The following is a 25026-nucleotide window of genomic DNA, read 5'->3' as shown; positions in this document are numbered from 1 at the left end:
CTGTATGTGAGATAGGGAGGAGGAGAACCATTGACAGTACTCTCTCTCTCTCTCTCTCTCTCTCTCTCTCTCTCTCTCTCACACACACACACACACACACACACACACACACACACACACACACACACACCGGCTAATACACAGGACTGGTTAATTTACCCTGCGGTATAATCATTTTGGATAATCCACTTCCCTAGGAATGTACCAGGAAGCACAAAGCCTTAAAAAAAAGCAATTGTGCATTTATAACAGCCCATTTCAAATTCCATATTTGAAAGATTACAGAGCCCAATGGTTCCCAAACCTCTTTTTTCCTGATGAAAATTGGATCACTTAATGGTTTTTTCTGCCTGTTGCAGCAATTGTAATGTGTTGTGGTAGATGCTGCATGATTTTTAATTCTATTTTCATTGCTTCCTTTATTTCTTACATGTTATGTTTCCTATAAATTTCAAATTGTAATACAATAAAATGCAAGATAAGAAAGGAAAGAAGCAATAAAATGCAGTTAAAGACCAATATGCCTATTTAAGGCAATGGATGAGTCTTCAGCCACAAATCCACAGGTGCACAAAGCTCCCAGACCATTAGTGATCCATGGGCCACAGTTTGAGAACCCCTGGTATAGCACTTCCATGTATTGGACTTTGGAACTCCATGCCTATTGACATTAGGCATGCACCCTTGCTGTATTGTTTTTGACACCTGATGAGACCTGTTTTATTTCAGAAACCCTACCCAAACATAGTAATTTAGTTGCCTATATTGTTTGTTTGTTTGTTTTAAAAAAAAGTTTTGCTGATTTTATCAATATTTTTAAATGATTATAACTTTATGGTGCTGGAGGAGACTCTTGAGAGTCCCATAGACTGCAAGAAGATCAAACCTATCCATTCTGAAGGAAATCAGCCCTGAGTGCTCACTGGAAGGACAGATCGTGAAGCTGAGGCTCCAATACTTTGGCCACCTCGTGAGAAGAGAAGACTCCCTGGAAAAGACCCTGATGTTGGGAAAGATGAAGGGCACAAGGAGAAGGGGACTACAGAGGACAATATGGCTGGACAGTGTTCTCGAAGCTACAAACATGAGTTCAGCGGGAGGCAGTGCAAGACAGGAGTGCCTGGTATGCTCTGGTCCATGGGGTCACGAAGAGTCGGACACGACTAAACAACTAAACAACAACAATAGCTTTATGTACATTAACTTTTGAATTGTTTTGTGGGTTTTAGCTGTGTTTTATCTGCAATTTTATTTGTATGCTACTTGGAGAGCTCTTTGAGTAAGCATTCTAAAATCTTCTAAGTAAATAAATAAATCACCCTGCTCTTAACCATTACAACTTCTGCTGGATGCTATTGGCTTCACTGGTGATGGGTCAATTTTCTTGTTGGCTCAGTTAGGAACCTGGCTGGTGTTTATGAGCTTCTCCTGGCGAAACAGAGATGAAAAGGACCTCTGTGGTTGTCCTTTTGGAGTCTGCAACAGGGGAACTGATGGAAAGCAAAGCCTCTTTAAATCCCTTAAAACTTTTCCTGGGTAGAAGCTCATGGGAGGGAAAGAAGGCTCTGCATTTCCCTGGAGCCCTGAGTAAGTCAAGTACAAAATAAGAAAGATGGAAGTGGGGAAGAAGAAACTTTTTTTGCGGTGAGGAAGAAGGAGCAGGGCTGAAGCTAAGTAGCCTAACCCAAATTCGCTTCCAATGGGCTGTACTAGACTGAACTGATGTCAAGAGGACCCTGAGTTCTAGCTGCTTATTTCTCTTATAGATTTGGTTACATGAGGCAGGAGTTTTCTTAGATGGTACCTAGAATACTAGCAGATTGTGAATTCACCTGCCAGGGCTGATGAGTGGAAATGTATGTGAAGTTGCATATGAACTTGATTCATCTACCCGGTTCAAGGTTTCTGACCTTGATAGATCCTAATGGATGGTAATGTATTGGCTGGTGGTTGCAGTGCCCCAAGGCTTGGTTTTATTCACTGGGGCTCTGAGATGGCTTATTAGTGGGTGTGTATTGGATTACTTGATTGAAGAATGAACTAGGCAGGGAGGAAGCCATCCTAATTCTGTGCATTAGGAGCAAGAATTATTCCTGCTGTAGATGCTAAGGATGGAAAGCACAGCTGGTTCCCTAAACCTCAGCTTACAGTAGTTTTCCATCCCAGATATCCCTGTTTTCTGGAGTCAAGCTGCTGAGATATACATGAGCCAAGTAAAGCTGTCTACCTTTTTCTGTCTTTGCACCCCAATAGGCAAATAAAGAAGCAGACAAGCTGAGCCCCTTGAGGGCACAAGGAGAAGGGGATGACAGAGGACGAGGTGGTTGGACAGTGTTCTCGAAGCTATGAACATGAATCTGACCAAACTGCGGGAGGCAGTGCAAGACAGGAGTGCCTGGCTTGCTCTGGTCCATGGGGTCACAAAGAGTCGGACATGACTAAACAACAACAAAGGGACCCCTGACCATTAGGTCCATCAAAGCATGGACATCTGCATGCTACAATGTTTTGCTGTTGTTATGAAGAAATATTTTGCAAGTATCAAGCTGGTCCTAATGAGCTCTTGAAAGAGACAAGTTAGGAAAAGGGAAACTAACTGATGGAGTCTTTTTTGCATCTCTGCTTTGTGGTCTTTCCCTTATCTGGTTTAGGTCAGAGGTAGACACTGGGCCAGTACAGTGGAACCTCGGTTTATGAACACCTCGGTTTATGAATTTTCAGTTTGCAAACGCCGCAGACCCATCTGGAACGGATTAATTCACTTTCCATTACTTTCAATGGGAAAGTTCGCTTCAGTTTATGAACGCTTCAGTTTATGAACAGACTTCCGGAACCAATTACACCCATGCTTCGGGTTAAGTACGCTTCAGGTTGAGTACTCCGCAGACCCGTCTGGAACGGATTAATCCACTTTCCATTACTTTTGCTTCAGTTTATGAACGCTTCAGTTTAAGTACTCCACGGACCGTCTGGAACAGATTAATCCACTTTCCATTCCTTTCAATGGGAAAGTTCGCTTCAGTTTATAAACGCTTCAGCTTATGAACAGACTTCTGGAACCAATTGTGTTCATAAACCGAAGTACCACTGTATAAGGATTTCTGGCAGGCAAGCATGCCCTGATAAGAAGTAAGTTTTATGTACAGCAGTTTTATGTACATTTATTTACACACACAAAAACCACATCCAGAGCACGGCTTCTCGCCTGCTCTCATTGACGATAGTTGGTCAGTCTGAATCTTTGCCCCTCCCACAACAGGAAGGACACCAAACTCCCGCCTTTCCCCTCTTGCCCTTCCGTTGCCCTCTGATATATTATCCAGTCTCCTAGAACGGGGACTGAGAGGCTGGCCTCCGCCCTCCCTACTTCCACTTGACACAGTTTCAGACCTCTGCTTATCTGCTGATTGCTTAGCAATGCTCTGGCTGCCTTCCAACTCTTCCTCTTCTTGAGAGCTAACAGAGTCTTCCCCAGGAAGGGGGGGTCGAACTGCCCTCTCTCGACTCTGTCAGCCAGCTCTCATCTGCAGAGTCAGTCCCTCATTCACTTAGCTCAATTTCTGAGTCTGACTCTTCCCCTGCGCTCTGGGGGGGGGGGGCTACGTTCCTGACAGCCAGGGTGGTATTTTAGTACTGGAGATTTAAAATAATTTTACATTAGTATGTTTGTAGTCTTTGTATCCAATATGTTAAGGCTGTTAGATACTAAAATATAAGGACACCTTCTAATGTACTTTTTCTTTTTCTTCTTGTTTCCTTGTCAGGATTGTGTGTAGGAAAAGAAACAATCCAGCTTGGGCTCTCTTGTGCTGCTGCCACAACTCAAACCAGCTTGTCAAGTCTATGAAGATGGGAGTTGACGTTTGAAGCTGTTGTGTGTTGTTGTGGGGGTGGGGAACCCTGCATGGCAAATTTAACTGGAAAATAATTGCTTTCTGCATGGATGGAATCGCTTGATAATCTTTTGCAGGGTCTGAATGGATTGCGAAGCTAAATGCCGTTAAGGTGACTCCAAATGGCGCCCCAAATACTCCACCACTACGTTGCAGCATTCATGCGGACTATGACTAAACCTCCAGCTCCTGAGAGATGTGAAAATAATTATATGTTCTGCCTGAGCTGCTAAGCAGTGAAACAGTCTGTCTTGGACTTCTGTAAAGCATGTCAATCTCTTGTTTGCATCCCCCCACTCTCTTTGCTATGTGCAGTCTGCTTTGGGAAACAAAAACAAAAGGCATTCTGACAAGAACTAGGAAGCTTGAATGTTTGGCAGATGTTGTACTTCCCAATGGATAAATAGAAGCAAAGTCACATCCATGTTCTTACACATCATGGCACATCCTTCTGGAAGTAAAAAGACCTACAATTAACCTTATCCTCCATGAATTTGTCTGTCAGTGGCTACCAGTCATGGAGGCTATGTTCTACTTCTGCAGTCAAAGACAGTACACCCTTGAATACCAGTTGTTAGGAATGACAAGTGAGTAATGCGGTCTTCCGTTTAGAGCCTGGTTTTTGGCTTCCCTACAAGTATCTAGTTGGCCATTGTGAGAACAGGATGCTGGACCAGATGGGCCATTAGCCTGAACCAACAGGCTCTTGTTATGTTAATGGGCCTATGCCTCAGCACCAGGGACTGAATTCACTGCTCTACCTATCTCTAGTGTCAAGTCTAATTCTAGAGTATGCTTATTACAGTAGGTTGTTTGAAGGGACATCTAGGTGAAAAACAGATTGCACCAACTTGATAAACAACCTGCATCAATGTTTTCCCTGAGTCCAGGCAGGGTGCACAAACCCTGTAACTGGAGAAAAATTGTAATATTGTGAAAACCATGTGAGTTTTCCTCTAAATACTTTAAAAGTTTTCCCTAAGCAGGAACATAAATCTTTAGCTTAAAATTTCACTGGAGGCTTGGGTATGCTTCCAAAATTTCTCCCCATATTCTAGGCTTCCAATTACCTGGTATTGTTTCTGAAACCAATAGAATGCATTAATAATCTTCCACCATTTTTTTTTTTAAAAAATCTGAATTGTTTTGCACTATGTTGTTCACCAGCATGTAGCCTGGTCAAATATCTCTGCTACCGGTACTTTTGAAACACATATCTCTGATAAAAGAGTTATCTTCCTTAGAACTTAGGATCCTAGAAAGTTGCCCTACCTTGAAACAGACCATTGGTCCATCTTGCATAATATTGTCTTGCGTACCAAGACCCCCAGAAATTCCCACCAATAACTCAGACAGACACATCATTTTAGGTTTTGTTTTTGGCATAATTTTGGCCACAACTTTATTCAAAAATTACAAATTAATTTGAGTGTTGGCCTTAGCCTTTGGTTAATCTTCTGCCCCACGGTGGGACAGGACCAGCTCTGACTTCCTATGGTAGGAAAGTCAAGTAAACACCCCATGGTGGAGGAGATAGCTGAGTCCAGGCCATCTCCCCCACCAGAAATGTTCCCCAAGGCTCGTGCTCTGTATTGGCCCCAGCCCCGCACCATTGTGGGGGTGTAAGGACTAGAGCCCCGGAGCCCCAGGATTCCTTTAACGAAATACTTCTATAAGAGCAACACTGAGGGGCATGCACCTCCATGTCATGCCCCTCCCAAACTCATCAACCAAAGCCTAACCCGCCAACCTAACAAGTTGTGACTATTGCTAAGCAGTAGGCGAAAAACCAGATGGCAACAGTCAATCAGCCAACTGGAAAAAAATCCTACTGGCCCCTGAATACAGGCGGTGCCATAGCAAGGTCACTCTAAACCAGCAAAGAAAAGGAGGTGGGCAGGAGGGAGATTCAAATCACTAGCAGGAATGAGCTTGGAACTAAAACACTGAGTATTTAAGCACTCACCCTGTCAATCAAGGAATGGATACATGCAATTTACCCCAGCAACACTCATCCCTCCAATCATCTTCTCTCTTCAGCTTAGACCCACCCCTAAACACACACACAGTCTTTTCTGCTGGGTCCGGTCGCAACCCCCATTATTCCCTATGGGGTTAATGAGCTTTAACAGGCTGGCAGCTGCTCTCTGGGGTTTCAAACTGGGACCTCTCCCCATCCTGCATGGAGATGCTGAGGACTGTACCAGTGATCTTCTGCCTGCAAAGTGAGTGCTCTACCACTAAGCTGTGGTCCTTTCCTCAGAAGTGGATGAGAAGCCTCCTTATACTCAGTCAAGACTGTAAGGAAAGCAAACTGTATACAACCATTGCACGTAAATAGTAGGCCACAAACATGGCTTCCCCAAATCTAGTTAGTTGACCTGAGGCTATAAAATCCAAGGACATCCCAGGCAAACAAGATTCTTCCCACACCATTGGCACATTGGTATAATTTATCCCCAGGTCACTCATTGCACTCCTACTTAAAGAACTGCAGAAAGGTGTCTCATCTCCTTGTCAGCATTTAAAATAGTACAGTCAAATGCAAAGGCAGTGCCAGCCACCCACCTCTCAAGCTTCAGAATCTGCTCCATTCTATTACTTATCCAAACCCTGACATTAAGAGTCTCATGCAACTACAGTGGTACCTCGGTTTAAGTACACAATTGGTTCCGGAAGTCTTTACTTAACCTGAAGCGAACTTTCCCATTGAAAGTAATGGAAAGTGGATTACTCCGTTCCAGACGGGTCCGCGGAGTACTTAAACTGAAAGTACTCAAACCAAAGCGTACTTAAACCGAGGTATGACTGTAATCTGACTACAAGTAATCCAGAATGTGGCAGCTAGACTGGTGACTGGGACTATATAACACCAGTCCTTAAAGATCTACACTGGCTCCAAGTATGTTTCTGAACACAATTCAAAGTGTTGGTGCTGACCTTCAAACCTCTAAACAGCCTTGGCCCTCCGAGGACCTCCACCCCTGTCGTTCAGCTCAGACACTGAGATCCAGCACTGAGGGCCTTTTGATAGTTTCCTTCATTGCGAAAAGTGAAGCTACAGAGAACCAGGCAGAGGACCTTCTCAGTAGTGGTGCCCACCCGGTGGAATGCCCTCCAATCAGATGTCAATGAGATAAACAACTATGCAGCCATTAGAAGACATCTGAAAGTAGCCCTGCCTATGAAAGTTTTTAAATGTTTAATGTTTTATTACGTTTTTGTATATGTTGAAAGCTGCCCAGAGTGGCTAGGGCAGCCCAGTCAGAAGGGTGAAGTACAATTGATTATTATTATTATTATTATTATTATTATTATTATTATTATTCTCTACTGACTCAGCTAGATTGCTATAATAAGATTGAAAGCAAAGAAGCAGCTTCAATGCTGAAGGAGCAGCCTCAATGCTGTCATTTCACTTGAGAAGGACAAACCCGCCAACAACAAAACTCCCATGATAAAATGAGAGTTTCCCTAGCTCTGTTTAATGGTTCTGCCTTCCTCCTTGGAGGCTGGCATGATAGGGATATGCAATCAGCCATCCATTTGCTCTCCATAATTAACCCTCCTATCACTACTTCACAGGGGTCCCGAGCCTTTGCACTTATCACTCCACAACAGAACTAATACATATTTACTGTATTCCCAAAAGCCCCCCACCCACCCTGCTTCAATTAATGGTGATGATGTGCAGCAAATCTATTCCTTAGGCAGGTTTTATGATATTAGCATCCTTTAATGCGGCAGTTTCATCATGTACAACAACAGGTGCTCATTGGTGTCACACGGTATATTTAACAACATGCTTTCATTTAAACAAATTTAATAATAATTATACATGCACGGCTCTGCGCCATTATGACAGTTAAGTGTGCATTTTGTTCCCTTAGCATACCTTTCCAAAGGGGATTTGGATTTAAGTTTCTTTTTTTATTTGTTTGTTTGCCTATGGACAATTTTCAGAGGCTGGGATGAAAACATTATTTCATTCTTCTGTCAAATCTTCCATCACTTCAGGTACTTTACAGTACTGTTTGTTTGTTTGTTTGTTTTTTCATCTGACAGGGAGGAAATAGTGCTGGTGGTCCAGACAGCTGACAGTTACTCTCCCATTGGCATATGATAATTTTCATTTCTTCGGTGCTTCATCTGTGCCAATGTGGAAGTAATCAATAACAGCAACAGCTGCGTGTCCGGTTCTTTTAAGCAAACTGTACAATGGTCAGAGGAGAGGTAGTTAGATACTTGTTAGTTAGATACACAATACTTGTTACTTTTAAAAGATAAGATGTTATTCTCCGTAAATGCCCCAATGATTTCAAATAATCTTTATTCAGTATATGCTAACATTGCAGACCCACTCAGAAATAAACCCAAATGAATCTGATCTACTCCCAGGTAAGTTAGCTTAGGACTGCAACATGGTAGATACTGGTTGACAGGATTTCCCTGTAAAATGGCCTTGGACCAATGCTATTTTTCTAGGAAAAAAGGGTGCTGGAACTCACCATGAACACCTCCCTTGTTCTCTTAGAATGGCAATGGCTCCCACCTCAAAGGTGTAGGCATAGCTGCCAAGTACCCCGTTTTCCCCGGGAAACCCCCGTTTTTACTTACCTTTTCCCGGTGGTCTCCCGTATCACTTCGTCTCCCATTTTTCTCCGTTGTTTTCTCCTGCCGGCGGCCATTTTTTTTCTTTCCAATTTGCCCTTCTATGGGCACCAAAAATGGCCACCGCCGGCTTCAAAAGTCGCATCTACGCATGTCCGGAAGTGCATAGAAGCGACTTCTGGTGTCGGCGGCGGCCATTTTTTGTGCCCATAGAAGGGCAACGCGACACCGGAAGTTACGTCGATGCAACTTCCGGTGTCACACAGCTGCCGGTCCCGGATTCTGCAGTCCGGGACTTGGAAGGTAAGGGTGTAGGACGTGAGTTCCAGTGAATTCTGGTTGCGGAAAAGCCCTGCCTGGGACACATACTTAAACCTCAAAGTTCAAGAACTGCGGCGAACTCAGGTCTCTTGTTGCATCACAAGAATTGGACGTCCCTAAAGTGGTTGTTTGACATTGAGGGGGCAATTGAGATGCCCGGGCATATTCATTATTTTAAATTTTAATCTCCGTTGTGTCAGCCTGCATAGCTGTGCTGCTCATCTACAAACACCATCATAACAATGCAATTGGTGACTGACAAAACTAATAAATTAAAGAGAAATGTACACCTGGGTATAATTAAATTAAACATGGGGAGAGTAGTAGAGATTAATGCCGGCAATCAAAGCCTGTGCTTTAATCATCTCTACTGTCATGGTAATTTATGGGCAGAGCTCTTCAACAATCTCTTTTACCTAAACTTTTAAGGGATATATATGAAGAAGATAATGTTACTGTACTGGTGGTAGGATCTGAGTGCATGGTAATCAATATCTTCTTGATCTCCTTGGGCAACACTTCAGCAGCATTTAGACACTCTGCTAAGCTTATTTAATAAGTCTACCCATATAAGATCCAATAATGCATATATGAAATCACTCAGAATTATCTGAATTATTTGCAAAATGGCTGCCATTCTGGTTTACAATAAAAGAGGTTTATAAACTTCTTTTATTGTAAATAAACAATAAAATATGATGTGTTGTTGTTGTTGTTGTTGTCGTTGTTGTTGTTATTTGCCCACATGGCTGGGATGTCCTAGCCACTCTGGGCAACTTCCAACACTTATAAACACACTTACTGGGATGCAATAGAGGTAAGGCATGATGGCAGTGAGGTTGCAGTGGTGCAAACCCACTGGCAGAACCAGTCTGGTGCTTCCACCAGTGCACCTACATTGCTCCAATCTGGTTGCCGCCCTGTCCCTCCCCCAGCCTTGTAAGCATAAGCAATGCCATTGTCGGGAGCCCAGTTTCGTAGTACAGCATCACTGGCTGCTGCACCCAAGGCAGTACTGAGTTTTCTGAAGTAGTCTGTGGGCTTCAAAAACAGGTAAACCTGGGAAGAGAAAGGTATACATTCCTGGAACTAAATGGAGCGCTGTCACATATAACAAGAAACACACACTTTTGTGTATAGTTCCAAGACATTGGTGTTGTTTTTAACAACAACAACAACAACAACAACAACCATCAGACTCAGTGAACTCTTCTCTGTGGCTCAGTTGTTCCCCCACAAAGGCTAAGAGCTACCGTGTTTTCCCGAAAATAAGACACTGTCTTGTATTTATTTTTCCTCAAGAAGACACACTATGGCTTATTTTCAGGGGATATCTTATTTTTTTATTACGTGTCCAGCCACACCTCTTCCTTGGTGCCCTCCAGAACTGCGCCTATCACTATGTCTTATTTTGGGGGTATGGCTTATATTGCGCAAATGCTTAGAATTCCTGCTACAGCTTATTTTATGAGAATGTCGTATTTTCAGGGAAACAGGGTATATCACACATTATACGGCAGGCAATTTGGGATTGTTGTCATCTTTTCTCGACACGAGCTTCAGCCACTCCTGTTTTTTTTCTGAAAAAAAACATAACAGCATGGTGCACAGGTGTTCACACACCTGTTTGTCATATTCACGCTTTACTTTTTGGGCACCTAAATGTGTTAAATGTGAAAAGACTGTAAGGCACGGCCATGAAAATAATTCTGATTTGAGCAGTTGCCCTGGGGTCAGATTCCAACAAGGATGCAAGGCCCTGTATGCTAGATGGCTTGGTCAGTCAAACCATCATGCCTAGTTTATTCCCCATAAATATTGGATACAGGAAATAATTATACAGGAAATAAGACTTAGTTGCTTCATATTAGCCAGTGCTATTTTTCCAGATAAAGAGATGCCGAAACTCACTATGAACACGTCCCTCGTTCTGTTAGAATGGCAATGGTGCCCACCTGAGAAGAGGTGCCAGAGCTGAGTTTTGGTGAGTTCCAACTGAAACATTAGAAGATTTAGGGTGTGTACATATTGCCATTTACTCTGGTGCTGTGATTCCCATGGCTGGGATTGGAAGCTGAGTGTCGATACATTAGCTCCAATCCATATGTAATCCTGTAGCGAGTGTGTGTGAGTCCAAGTAAAACCAACTAATCAATGTTTGAGTAAATCCATTGGACTGTTAGTGGTGGGAGGGGAGCCTTTGCCTCAGAGGGGAAAGGCGGGAAGAAAAAATGCAAAGAAGGAAAGAGGGCTCCGCACGGAGGAGGAGGAGAGGGTAAGGAAGTGCGGGGTTATCTTCCTTCCTTCCTTCTCTCTCTCTCTCTCTCTCTCTCTCTCTCTCTCTCTCTCTCTCTCTCTCTCTCTGTCTCCCCTCACCTGCGCCTCAGTCCCAGAGGTGGGGAGCCGGAGTCGTCCCCCTCGGTCGTGGCTGGCGGCCCGCCCTGCTCCTCGCTGCACCCCTCTGGGCAGGTCTACTCAGGAGGAAGCGGGCTTCAGAAGGCTGCCTCCCCTTCTCCTCCCAGACGCAGCAGCCGAGCGCAGAGAGGGAGGGAAGGCCGCGGCCCCGCCGCTCCTCTCACATGTTCTAGCGCCCGTTTACTGAACGGGCTGAATGACACTGGTACAAAATAACAGATAACACACACACATTCATATGCTTATTCCTAGCTATCTCTGATACCCAGCAAGGTGTTAGAAATTTGTGGGGTTGTGTGTCCCTCCACCTCCTGAGAAGCTCACAGTGGTCTGGGTTTTAAATATATTGAGTTAGTATTGTGAATAGATTATTATCCTACTAGCCCAATTCTACACTTGTTTATTTGGAAGTAAGTCTCACTGAATGCAGAGGAACAAAATCTCCCCCACCATTCATTCATTCATTCATTCATTAGCCATGCATAGGAGAGGTAGTAGGACTGTGTTGCTGGCTTATCTCCAAAATAATGTGGCTTAGCAAGCATGTGTTGATCATGGACATCCAAAGAGGAAGCCTACACATGCACCAGGTGCGCCAATGCTAGGGGGCAGAGGTGTCATCAGCCCCCCTCAATATTCCTTAGCAGGGGGTTTAGCCCCTTGAATATTGAGGGGACTGAGGATGCTGAACTGCCAAACTGAGTGCTGTACGGCAGTGCTCCCCAACCTTTTTATCGCCGTGGACCAGTCAACGTTTGGTAATTTTACTGTGGCCCGCTGAGGGGGGGGGCGTTGATTGTTTATATTTTATTTAGATTGTTTTGATTTAATAATTTTAATTTAATTGTATTTAATGTTCCTTGGGCAGCCCGGTACCAATTGTTTTTTTTTTTTAATTATATTTTTTATTAAACATTTTATCAACACACATACAGAACACAAATACAAAAAGTAAACATCGGAATACAGAGATACAAAAATACAAAAATACAACAAAAAAAATATATCATCTCTAATCCATTTTAATATTCATTGTCCTCTGGCTTCCCCAATTCCCTACTATCTGATTTTCTTTTTTATAAACTTCTGTAGCAGTTTCTAAATCATCCTTCTTACCCATCATATAGTCTCTTTAACACTTCAAAAATTTCATCTTTATATCATCTATCATATTTTCTCCCTTTCAATCTTCTATTATTTCCCTATTGCCTTAACTTCTTTATTTTCCTGGATGTTCAAAATCTAGTTTTCAAATTCATACCCTATGTATATTTTAAATTTCTTCCAATCTTTTAAAACTTTGTCGTTTGTTTGGTCCCGGAGTCTTCCTGTCAATTCTGCCAATTCCATATAATCCATCATTTTCATTTGCCATTCCTGCCTCGAAGGCAGTTCCTCTTTTTTCCAATATTGTGCTATTAAGATCCTAGCGGCCGTGGTGGCATACATAAACAAATTAACATCGTCCTTGGGGATTTCTTCCCCAATTATTCCAAGCAAAAAGGCTTCCGGTTTTTTCAAAAATGTGTTTTTAAACATCTTTTTCAACTCATTATAAATCATTTCCCAGAAGCCTTTTATCTTAGGGCATGTCCACCACATATGGTAGAATGAGCCAACATCCTGCTTACATTTCCAACATTTATTGTCGCTTTTGTGATACATTTTAGCCAGCTTGACCGGCGTCAAATACCATCTATACATCATTTTCATCAAATTTTCCTTCAACACAGTACAAGCCGTAAATTTCATACCCTTCTTCCACAATTTTTCCCACTCCGACATCATCACATTATGACCCAAGTCCTTGGCCCATTCAATCATCACTGATTTTGTTTGCTCATCTTTCAAATGCCATTCTAGCAACAAATTATACATTCTAGACAAATTCTTGTAGTCTGTCTCTAATAACTCCGTTTCTAATTTCGACTTTTCTGTCTGGAATCCTATTTTTTTATCTAGCTTGAATGCTTCATTTATCTGCACATACTGAAACCAGTCACTCAACCTATCTTTCAGTTGTTCATATGGCCTTAACTTAAAGTGGTTTCCCACCTCCATCAGGATATCTTTGTATTTCAACCTATTCTCATCCATATTTGTCCTTTTAGGTTTCTTTGCCTCAAGTGGTGAGATCCACCTAGGAGTTTTTCTTTCCAATAGATCTTTGTATCTAATCCAAACATTAAACAATGATTTCCTAATTATATGGCTTTTAAAACCTTTGTGTAATTTTACTTTATCATACCATAAATATGCATGCCAACCAAACGCATTATCATGGCCCTCTAAATCCAACAAGTCATCATTGTCTAACAAAAACCATTCCTTCAACCAACAAAAAGCTGCGGCTTCAAAATAAATCTTTAAGTCTGGCAAGGAGAATCCTCCTCTTTCTTTTACATCAGTCAAAAGTTTGTATTTAATCCTGGGTTTCTTCCCCTGCCAGACAAATTTAGACAGTGTCTTCTGCCACTCTTGAAAACATTTCATTTTGTCAACTATCGGTAGGGCCTGAAATAAAAACAACATTCTCGGCAATACATTCATTTTAACAGTTGCAATTCTTCCCATTAAGGACAATTTCAACCTTGACCATACTTCCAAATCTCTTTGGATTTCTTTCCAAAGTTTCTCATAATTGTCTTTATACAAGTTCAAATTTTTTGACGTCATATTAACTCCTAGGTATTTCACCTTTTTTACACACTTCAGTCCTGTGCAATCCTCTATATTCTGTCTCTCTTGCAATGTCAAGTTCTTTTCTAGTACTTTAGTTTTCCCTTTATTTAACTTAAAGCCTGCCACACTGCCAAACTCTTGAATTATCTGCAGTACTCTCACTGCACTCTGTTCAGGGTTCTGCAAGGTCAGTACTAAATCGTCTGCAAAGGCTTTTAACTTATATTGTTTTGTACCCACTGTAATTCCTTTAACACCATCATCGTTCCTTATCATGTTCAACAAAACCTCCAGAACGGAAATGAATAGCAGGGGGGAGAGTGGGCACCCTTGTCTTGTTCCTTTCTCAATTCTTATCTCTTCTGAGACCACATTATTTACAATAATCTTAGCTCTTTGCTCAGAGTAAATACCATTAATCCCATTAACAAAGTTTTGGCCAACCTCCATTTTTACAAAATTTCTTTTCATAAAATTCCAAGAGATATTATCAAAAGCTTTTTCGGCATCTACAAAAATTAACATTGCTTTGGTGTTTATTTTCACTTCCAATCTCTCAAGAATATCTATTATAATTCTCACATTGTCTTTCATATGTCTACCAGGCAGGAATCCTGCCTGGTCTTTATGAATTAAGTCTTTCAACACCCTTTTCAATCTTGATGCCAAAATACTAGCAAATATCTTATAGTCCACATTTAATAAGGAGATTGGTCTGTAATTTTTAACCTGAGTCTTATCCACATCCGGTTTTGGTATCAGAGAGATAAAAGCTTCTTTCCAAGTCTCTGGTGCTTTGCCCCCCCCTAAAATCTCATTTGCTACCTCCATTAATGGTTGTATCAACCAGTTTTTTAATGTTTTGTAGTACTTGGAGGTAAGTCCATCAGGTCCTGGGGCTTTGTCGTTTTTCAATTCTTGTATTGCTGTTTCAACCTCCTGTCTTGTAATCAATCCATTCAGTAGGCTCTTTTGTTGTGTTGGAATTTTTTGCAGTCCATTTTCTTTTATAAACTTCTCAATTCCATCTAAATCTTCTTTTTCCCTTTTATATAACTGTTTGTAATATTTTGTAAAGCATTTCCGTATCTCTGCAGGGTTCTCAATAGATTTTCCTTCATCCATAATCTTTATAATTGTATTCTCTTTTTGTCTTTTCTTCAATTGCCAAGCCAACAATTTTCCACATTTATTGGCCGATTCGAAAGATCTTTGCTTCATTCTTCTAATTTTCCATTCAATTTCTTCATTTATTATTTGGGAGTACTGCACCTGCAAAGCTTTTATCTCTTTTTGAACTTCCTGACTTTTTGGATTATCTCTCAATTTTTTTTCTTTTTCTTTCAATTTGTCTAAAATCTTTTCCTTCTTTTCATTCCTCCTCTTCTTCCAAATTGTATTCTGTTGAATCAAGAATCCTCTCATTACTGCTTTGCCGGCATCCCAAACCATTGTGATATTTTGTCCTTTGTTCAGATTTAATTCAAAATAATCTTTCAACATCTTCTGGGCCTTATTATTTATCTGCTCATTTCTCAGTAAAGAGTCATTCATCCTCCATCTAAAAGAACCCTGCAGGTACTGTTTTAACTCCATTAAAACTGCGTTGTGGTCTGAATAAATTCTGGGGCATATCTCGCTTTTTGTCACTTTTGGACATAAGTCCTTTGTAATCCAAATATAGTCCAATCTACTTCCTGACTTTTGCGAGTCCGAAAAAAAGGTGAACTCTTTTTCTAATGGATTTTTTAGCCTCCAAACATCTACTAAATCAAAATTCTCCACCAAATCAAAGAATGTTTTTGGAAGCTTGCCATCATTAGATATTTTTTGTCTTTGAGTTCTATCCATCATAGTCGATACAGCCCCATTAAAATCTCCCATCATTATGATCTTATAATCCAAATATTCCAACAGCGCAGTATGAATGTTCTTGAAAAAGTCTGATTTAGCTTCATTTGGTGCATAAATTCCAAGTATCAAACATTTTTCGCCTTGCAGAGATATTTCCACTGCGATATATCTCCCTGTTTCATCCTTAAACAATAGTCTAGGGTTATATTTTTCCTTTACATAGATGACTACCCCTCTTTTCTTAACTTTATCAGAAGATATAAATTCTTGGCCCAATAACTTATTTTGTAAAATTCTTCTATGAGTCCTAATTACATGGGTCTCTTGTAAACAGATAATGTCCAAATTCTGTTTTTTAACTACATGATAAATCTTCCTTCTTTTAACGCATGAATTTAGTCCATTCACGTTCCACGAAAGTACTCTTAACGCCATCTTGTTTTACTTTAAAGTTTAATCTTCGTCTCCTGGTCCAGCGCCAATCCCTGCTCCAGCTCCTGCCAGCAATTCTAAATCGAATGCTCCTGGTCCAGCTCCTGCTCCCAAACCTTGGCCTCCTCCAGTTGGTGATTTAAAATCCTCTGCGTGGCTTTCCAAAAATCTTCTTTTATCCTCAACCGATCGGATCTTGTATTCTTTTTGTTTGTATTTAAATGCCAGGCCTTCTGGAAATTTCCATTTAAAGAAAATATTTTTCCTCGTCAGAATCGTTGTCAGGTCTAAATATTTATTTCTTTTAGCCAAAAAGAATTTAGGAGTTTCTTTAAACAAAATTACCGTATGCTGGAGAACTTCCAATTTTTTCTGGTAGTGGTGACCTAGTATCTTATCTCTTTGCTCCTTTGTTTGAAAAACCACTATACAGTCATTCAAGAAATTGGAATCCTTTTTCTTTTTTGGGCCTACTCTGTAAGCCCTCAAAATAGTGGCTTTTATCTCTTCTTTGTCCAGGCCCCACCAATCAGAAAATTCTTGTGCGATTAAATCTCCCAAATCTCCTTTTCCCTTCTCCAGCTCCGGCAAATTCCTGAGTCTTAATTGATTCTCCTTATCCCGTAGTTCAATAAAAGCAAGCCTAATTTGTGTTTCTTCCTGCAACTTTTCTAAGTCTGTTAGCTTAGTTGTTTCAATGTCTGTTACTCTCACATTTAAACCAGAGACCTGTGTTTTAACTTCCTGAAGATCTTTTTTCATCACACCAAATTCTTCTTTAAATTCCTGGAGACACTTTGTGGTGGCTTTTACCTCTTTAGTTAAACTTTGTAGACTCTGCTTATTTTCTTTCATAAATTCCAAAATTTGCTCTTGAAAAGCTTGATCTTTAGAATCCCTTCTCAATTGCATTTTTTTGTCGGTGCCCGACATTTTTTATTTATATATTCCACCTTTATGATTGCCAAATAATTTGTAATCCACCAGGCAGCTAATGTGCCTTTCCAAGCCAGAAAACTGTAATCCACAATGCAATTATTATGTCTCTAATTCCAAAGAGATGCCTTCTTTGCAGAGTCCCCAATTTTATAATCCACTTAGCAGCTAGCGTGCTAGACCAGTGGGATTCCTGCCCTTAAAATTATTTTGTAATCCACACAGCAGCCAACGTGCTGGAAATCACATAAGTACCGGTCCATGGCCCGGGGGTTGATGACCACTGCTGTACGGCATTAGAGGCAGGCTCCTCCGGACAATGCCCCTTCTCTTGATGACATATGTATGTGATGTCAAAGGCACACACCACATCACTGTCCTCAATCTTTGGACCAAGGCAGTGCCTCTGACATATGTACCTCTAAACTTAAAAGCTCCCCCCCCCTTCAGATGCCCATACTCAATGCATGCTGGCCTCTGCAAAACTGAAAGCAAGGCAAAGTGTTCATTGTTTCACTCTCCACAGCCAGGACATGCCTCACATTGGACAAAATATTCCAGGCATGCCAAGATGAAATCCCACACCATTATTTTCCTAACCTTATTGAGAGCTAAGGGGACTGGGCTTTCACTTCCATGTCTTCTATGTCAATATCCCACAAGATCTGGGAATCCTGGATCCTGTGACGCCTTGGGGGCAGGTGCTCTCAGAAGAAGTCCTTTAGTCATCATGAAAGCTCATGGAGCTGCACGGCAAAAAGGAGACCCTAAGTTATCTTCCCTCACCCCACAAACATCCCCACATACCATGGGACAGCTGGAAATCAGCCGAGTATTTACAATAGCTTTCACACTCCTGTGAAAGAGTAGGGGCGGGGAACCTTATTCAGTGCAAGTGACCAGGGTCAGCTTGCCCATGAGTTGATATAAGGCAACTGGCTCAGGTGTCGGGGACCACTGGGGCAGCTGTGTCCAAGGTTGATTCTTCTTTCTCCCCCATTCTTGTTCCTGATGTACATCTTCCTTGATCCCCTTCTTCCCTTCAGAATGGGCAGGGGAGCCATTCTGAGGTCCATCTTTGGTGTTGAAATGTCTTGGGCAAGGGACATATCATCTTCAAAGCAACCTCCAAGAGGCTGCATGATGGATGGGGCACAAATGCAATAATAATAATATAATAATAATTTATTATTTATACCCCGCCCATCTGGCTGGGTCTCCCCAGCCACTCTGGGCGGCTTCCAACAAAAGAATAAAACACAATAATCTATTAAACATTAAAAGCCTCCCTGAACAGGGCTGCCTTCAGATGTCTTCTAAAAGTCTGGTAGTTGTTTTCCTTTTTGACATCTGTTGGGAGGGCATTCCACAGGGTAGGCACCACCACCGAGAAGGCCCTCTGCCTAGTTCCCTGCAAATTGGCTTCTCGCAATGAGGGAACCGCCAGAAGGCCCTCAGTACTGGACCTCAGTGTCTGGGCAGAATGATGGAGGTGGAAACGCTCCTTCAGGTATACTGGACCGACGCCATTTAGGCAAAAGCGGGTGGAACAACAACAACAGCAACAACAAGTATGTTAATGTACTCCCTTATTTTTCTCTATCTTCCACTCAGGCAAGCAAGAGCCATTATTTGAGTTTCAGGATTTACCATATTCCAGCCAAAAAAGGTTCAAAGTAGGGCTGGTGGGGTATGTAGCCTGTGGAGAAGAGGTGTCATGTAGGGGAGAGTCCTGGGGGCTAAAATAGAGAGGTTTGGAGAGCTGCAGATTGCACACATCTCTGTGTTAGAATAGCAAGCAAACAAACAACTGTTTGCCCACTCTGATTAAAAATAAATAAATAAATAAATACTTTGGGTTCATGTTTTGAGCTCACTTAAATCACAGCATCACAGGACTAAAATGCCTCCTGCTGCCCCGTCGCTAAGCACATTTACTTGAGAATAAACACCATTTGGCTGCAAGGAAAGGATAATAAAGTAAAGTCAATAAAAAGGAGCATCTGGAACAATGTAGCTGCCCGTCTGGCTACCCCCCCCCCCGACTATAGATCGTATTTGGAAAATAAGGAGGGAGAAAGGATGGTGCAATGACCTGTGCTTGCACCAGTGGGCTCCAGGATGCCAGCTTTTGGTCAGGTACTACTGATCCAGTTTGCTACTGCCCCCACCTTCTGCCCCTCTCTGAGTCATTATTCGGGGTCCCTAGACGTCAGACCTCCTGAGTTCCAGCCCTAGCTGCACCCCTGCCCACTACGAGCGTCTTTCTGCCTCAGAAGCTCATCCCAGTGTTGAATTATAAACAGCTTTTTGACGTGAAGGTCCAGAAGAAAGTGAATTTGATGCTCTTCATTAAGCCTTTTATTGCTGGACTGAGAGAAGTAAAATAAAACGAGAACCATTCGAATGAGAACCATATACATTAAATAGTAGCATTATCCCGTGGCCTAACAAGCAAAACAAAACACTAACGTATTTGTTGAGCTAGAGATTGATCTCCGAGCCTATCGCCAAAGGAGATTATGCTTTTCGTAATAAACAAAGCAAACAGATATATGGAAGTGGTTGTAATGCAAAGCTGTATTTTATTCCACGTAATCTTGCTCCTTGCCATCTCATTTGGAGAAATGGTTGCGTTTTCTGCGATCCCAAAAGGTAGGTTTCCAGGCAGCATGGATGCAGCCAACTGCCCTCATCCTGTGGTAGGAAAAGGCAGAGGAGAGAACAGGGGTAGTAGCAAAGCACACAATGGGGAAGGATGGATCTGGCTGTTTCCTTAAGGGTTGTTTCAGCTGTTCCTGAAAACAGGAACTTGGTCTGGCAGGCTGGGTCAAAAGGTGTTATTCTGGGACGATCATTTTTTGTTAAAAGAACACATCTGTTCTCAACAGGTCACAGCTCAGTGGTGGAGTACATGTTTCACATTAAGAATGGCCAGGTTCAATCCCGGGCATCTCCAAGTTAAAAGGAACAGGTATTAGGTGAGACCTTGGAGAGCTGCTGCCAGTCAGAATAGATAATACTGTTCAAGATGTCTTGTTTATAAGGCAGCTTCCCCTGTTTCTAAGTAATACCTTGTGTGGAAATGCTGCAATTCTTTTGCCCAGACAACTAGAGGGAAGTTTGTGAGGGATGGGAGTCTGTCTTTCTTAGCGGCTTGTGATGGATGCATTCCAATAAGAAACATTTTTTTCATGAAATAAGGTGTTGCTGTGATACATATAAGTTTGATTAGCTAAAGAAAGATACAGTAAAAAGAGGGTGCTGTTGTCTGGTACTGCATTACCTGGAACAATGCAAATGCATACCTGCCAAGTTGCTGTCAGAGAAATAAGGGACCGGGCCGGAAATAGCAGACCGGAAGTAGCGCTGCCACCATTTTGCAACTGGGCGGAGAATGCTCAGAAGTGACTTTTGATGCTGCTCTGCCCAGTTCCAAAATGGCTGCCGCGCCAGAATAAACTGGAAAAAACAAAAGAAATCTGTTTTTTCAGCTAGGAACAGCTGGAAAAACGGGGATTTCCTGGGGAAAATGGGAGACTTGGCAGCTATGTGCAAATGTTGCACCCATCACACACCTGCCTTAAAAACTACCCAACAAAACCCTGTCTCTTATCCATGGGGATTTTGTCAACCATTACTTCACTTTTTATCATTTTTGAATGCAGTTTTTTTATCATCTATTGTTGGAGATTTGTGGGGTTGGGAGGAAGGTGGGGTGGGGGTGGGGGCGCCGCACAGCAGAATATTTTTGGTGAGCATGTCCAGCAATGCAGGTTCTAGGGCATGGTAGTTGATTACTGATAGAGATTTCTGCACTTTAGACTGCAGATAACTCCAAAAGCTATGCTTCTTCATCTTTTCAGACCTGATGACCCTCAGGTGCCTGCATAAAGACCTTCTTGAGCAATTGTATATAGCGGCAAAACTGTGAATTGCACATCAATGGAGGAAGCCTCCCAAAATTTGATAAAATTTGGGAGATCGTAGGCAGCAAGAACAGTAAGTAGGGAATTTCAATTCTCCAATTCTGAAAACTCACTTTTAACAAGCTAGTATTAATCAGTCGCTCTTGGGTATCCATAATTGTTTAAGCTGTTTTGTTTTGTTTTAAATGTTGTGGCTTTAAGAATTAAACCCAAATGTCATGTACATTCTTCTCATGGGGAAAAAGCAGTGGATTTGCACTTTGTTTGTTTTAGATACTGGGCATTTTGAAGGACCAAAGGAAAGTAATGAATACAGTAAAGGTAAAGGTAAAGGACCCCTGACAGTTAAGTCCAGTCACAGACGACTCTGGGGTTGCGGCGCTCATCTCGCTTTACTGGCCGAGGGAGCCAGCGTTTATCCATAAACAGTTTTTCCAGGTCATGTGGCCAGCATGACTAAGCCGCTTCTGGCGAACCAGAGAAGTGCACAGAAATGCCATTTACCTTCCTGCTGTAGCGGTTCCTATTTATCTACTTGCATTTTGACGTGCTTTCGAACTGCTAGGTTGGCAAGAGCTGGGACCGAGCAATGGAAGCTCACCCCGTCACCGACTCTGGGGTTGCGCGCTCATCTCGCATTATTGGCCGAGGGAGCCGGCATATAGCTTCCAGGTCATGTGGCCAGCATGACAAAGCCGCTTCTGGCAAACCAGAGCAGCACATGGAAACGCCGTTTACCTTCCTGCTGTAGCGGTTCCTATTTATCTACTTGCATTTTGACGTGCTTTCGAACTGCTAGGTTGGCAGGAGCTGGGACCAAGCAATGGGAGCTCACCCCGTCACAGGGATTCAAACCGCCGACCTTCTGATCAGCAAGCCCTAGGCTCAGTGGTTTAACCACAGTGCCACCTGGGTCCCAATGCATACAGTACAGGGTCCCAATTAGCCCACACAGTATGTAATTGTTCGTGCAGTTCTATGATGGTTATTTTGAAACTATTCCTTTTTTTTAAAAAAAAATATTTTTATTAATTTTCCAATTAAAACCAATTATATCACATTCAATATTTCAAATTATACACATATATATATCAATCAAACCGAATGTTATGCCAAATCATCTAAATAATTTATTTTTGGGTTCCCATGCTTCAAGAAATTGGGAATTCCTCGCAACTGTCCACTGCCGTCTTATTTCTAAAGTTCAAATCGTCCTCCAAGCTCATAATATTCCAAATCTTCCCCTTACAGTCACCTAGATGTTTTCCACTTTCATCCGATTGTTCCAGCTGCTGAGATAAATGTCAAACGAAGTTTCACAGATGTTCTTTCTCCTGTGTGAGTTAATCAGTCCAGCCTCCCCATAAATCTTCTTAGTGGAGCTCCCTGTTGCGACGGAGTAGCAGCGCCATCTTAAAAGGCTCAAATCACTTTCATTTTCTCTCATAGCCATGAAGATTTACGATTTATTTATCTTTATAGAATTTACAGCTTTTTCAGGCAGGAGACCCAAACATCCAACCATGAACTCTTGGTAAATTAATGGATCTCCTTGCCCTATAGCTGAACTTAGCTTCAGGTCGCTGCTCCAATTTAAAGTGCGTCACAGCTCATAAATCCTCCGAACGCGTCCAGAACTCCTTCCGTCTGACTAGGGGGGGGCTTTTCTCATCGGCAACTTCACATCTTTAAGAAATATGCTCAGTAACAACAGCTATAAAGTTCAACTCACACAGTCTTTTGCTTCTCTTTCACTCCAAACAAGCCAGGACATCGCGTCCGGGAAGATACGAGGCAACAATATGAAGAAAAAATAAAAACTTGCTTCCCTTATCGCTCCGTCCCCATCAATCCTTCTTCCAGATGCCGTACATTCTTTGACTCCTCTCGCTCAGCAGCATAAAATTCTCAGCAGTAAACAGCGCTTCTTCCCCTCCTTCTGAAGTATGTCCATAGATTTAAGCCTAATTATCTTCTTTAACCATGGAAATCCCCGCCATGCAGATTAGCGTCCGGGAGTCCTGGCCGTCGTAAGTGCTCAGCCCAAGCTCCCCCCACTCCAAAAACAGTCGGAGTGGGTCTGGGGGCATCGCGGGCCAGCGGCCCCTCTCCGTAACCCCCGGAGAGGGTAGGGGGTTGCCATTTACTCCCCTAGCAACCGCCAAATTCCTTACGAAGGTCAGAGAGATGGAAAACAGGTCCGCCATTCCTGCAGGCGGAAACCGGAACCTATTTTGAAACTATTCCAGTGATGAGCGCTTTAGCCATTCTACAAATAACTCTATGGGTGCTGTGTTTCGGAAGCCAAAGTAATTCAGGCAGAATAATTGCCCTTGCTAGGATTTTTGAACTTTGAACCACCCCACCCCACCCCAACATCTTAAAAATGTACAATTCTTTTTAAAAATGAAAAAGTCAGGGGGGAAATGAATGGAATAACCCTTTAAAGTAAATCCCCCCTCTCTTTTCTGAATCTCATTGTCTCTCATTCAGTTTCTCATTATTGCAAAACGCCTTTGAAGTCAATAGAGAGCTTCACACAATTGTCTTTGGAAGCATTGCTTTTTGGAATATTCAGCAGAGGGCAGTAAAAGACAACATTGCCCAGCTGTTTGAATAGGCCAGGTCATGAGATGGCAGCATGTGCAATGATGCAATGCTTATCTCTTAGGGTTGGGGGTTGAGAATTTCCACTGCACTGCACCATCTACAGCTTGCAAGAAGAGCTACCCAAAGCCCTGTTCTCTCCTTGCTACCTTGCTCTACCAAGTAACACCCACCCCCATTTTGATCCATTCTCTCACTCACTGGGTACCTATGACTTGCAGGTCTGCCTTCAACTCCTTCCTGGCCAACAAGGTTGCTTAATTCTGTGGTTTTGGTTTTCTGCTTCTGAAACCTCTCTCCTTCCTGCTGTCTTGGGACCCTGCTCCTGTTTCCTTTGTATTCCGAGTTCCTTCAGTCTATCTGCACTAGCAATTGAACGTATCCTCTGGTGAAGCCACAAGATGTCAACCAATGCCTATATCACAATGTGTGAAAGAAGGATGGAGCTATGTAGAGGCCTTGGCTGGCTGCATGGTTTTCCCCACATTGTGGTTTTTGCATAGCAAACATACACAAATATTGCCAGGTCAAAGAATATGGACATCAAACTGGTTTTGGATTATATATCGCACAGCCCTATTGCCCAGTGAGCTTTTTTTATTTTTTTTTTAAAAAAAGCCTTTATTTTGTATTTTATCATTACAAAACAGAAATCATAAATCATAAATTATATATCAGAGTTACAAACCAAAATCATAAATCATAAATCAGACGTCAGAATTACGCAAAAAAAAAAAAACCCAGAAAAGCAACTCCAGATCAATAAAGTAGAAAAAAGAGAGGAGAAAGAAAAAAAGGGGGGGGGGAAAAGGAGACGGAAAGGGAAAGGAAAAAAAAAAGGAATATAGCATATATATATATATATAGATATACACACACACACACACACACACACACATGCCCATACACATGCATACGCATATGAGATATGTGTACACATACACATACATACCAAATAAAAAACAACACATACATAGACATAGAACTATAATACAGGTAAAAAAGAGCATTTCCTATTGTTTGAACATCACTTCCCTTTGTCAGTTCCTCCTTATCCTACTTTATCTCTGTCCCCTGCCCAATGAGCTTATTTTTTTAGGTATGCCTATAGTTCTACTCGTTTATTTAAAGCATCTCATATACATAACCTCAGCCAACCTTAAAGGGTTTTTGAGTTAATGTATCTGTAGATGCAGATTTGGGGTAGGAGGGAGGAAATAAAGCATACCGTATTTTTTCCTGGGGTATGTGTGCACCCCACCCCACATTAAGGGTCGGCTTTAATTACTTTTATATTAAGGATGCTCTAATTTCTCTGGCTATCTTATTCACATTGGGGGACGGCC

Source organism: Zootoca vivipara, chromosome 16 (assembly GCF_963506605.1).
Source record: "Zootoca vivipara chromosome 16, rZooViv1.1, whole genome shotgun sequence".
In the NCBI taxonomy this organism is placed as follows: Eukaryota; Metazoa; Chordata; class Lepidosauria; order Squamata; family Lacertidae; genus Zootoca; species Zootoca vivipara.
This window is presented reverse-complemented; position numbering follows the sequence as displayed.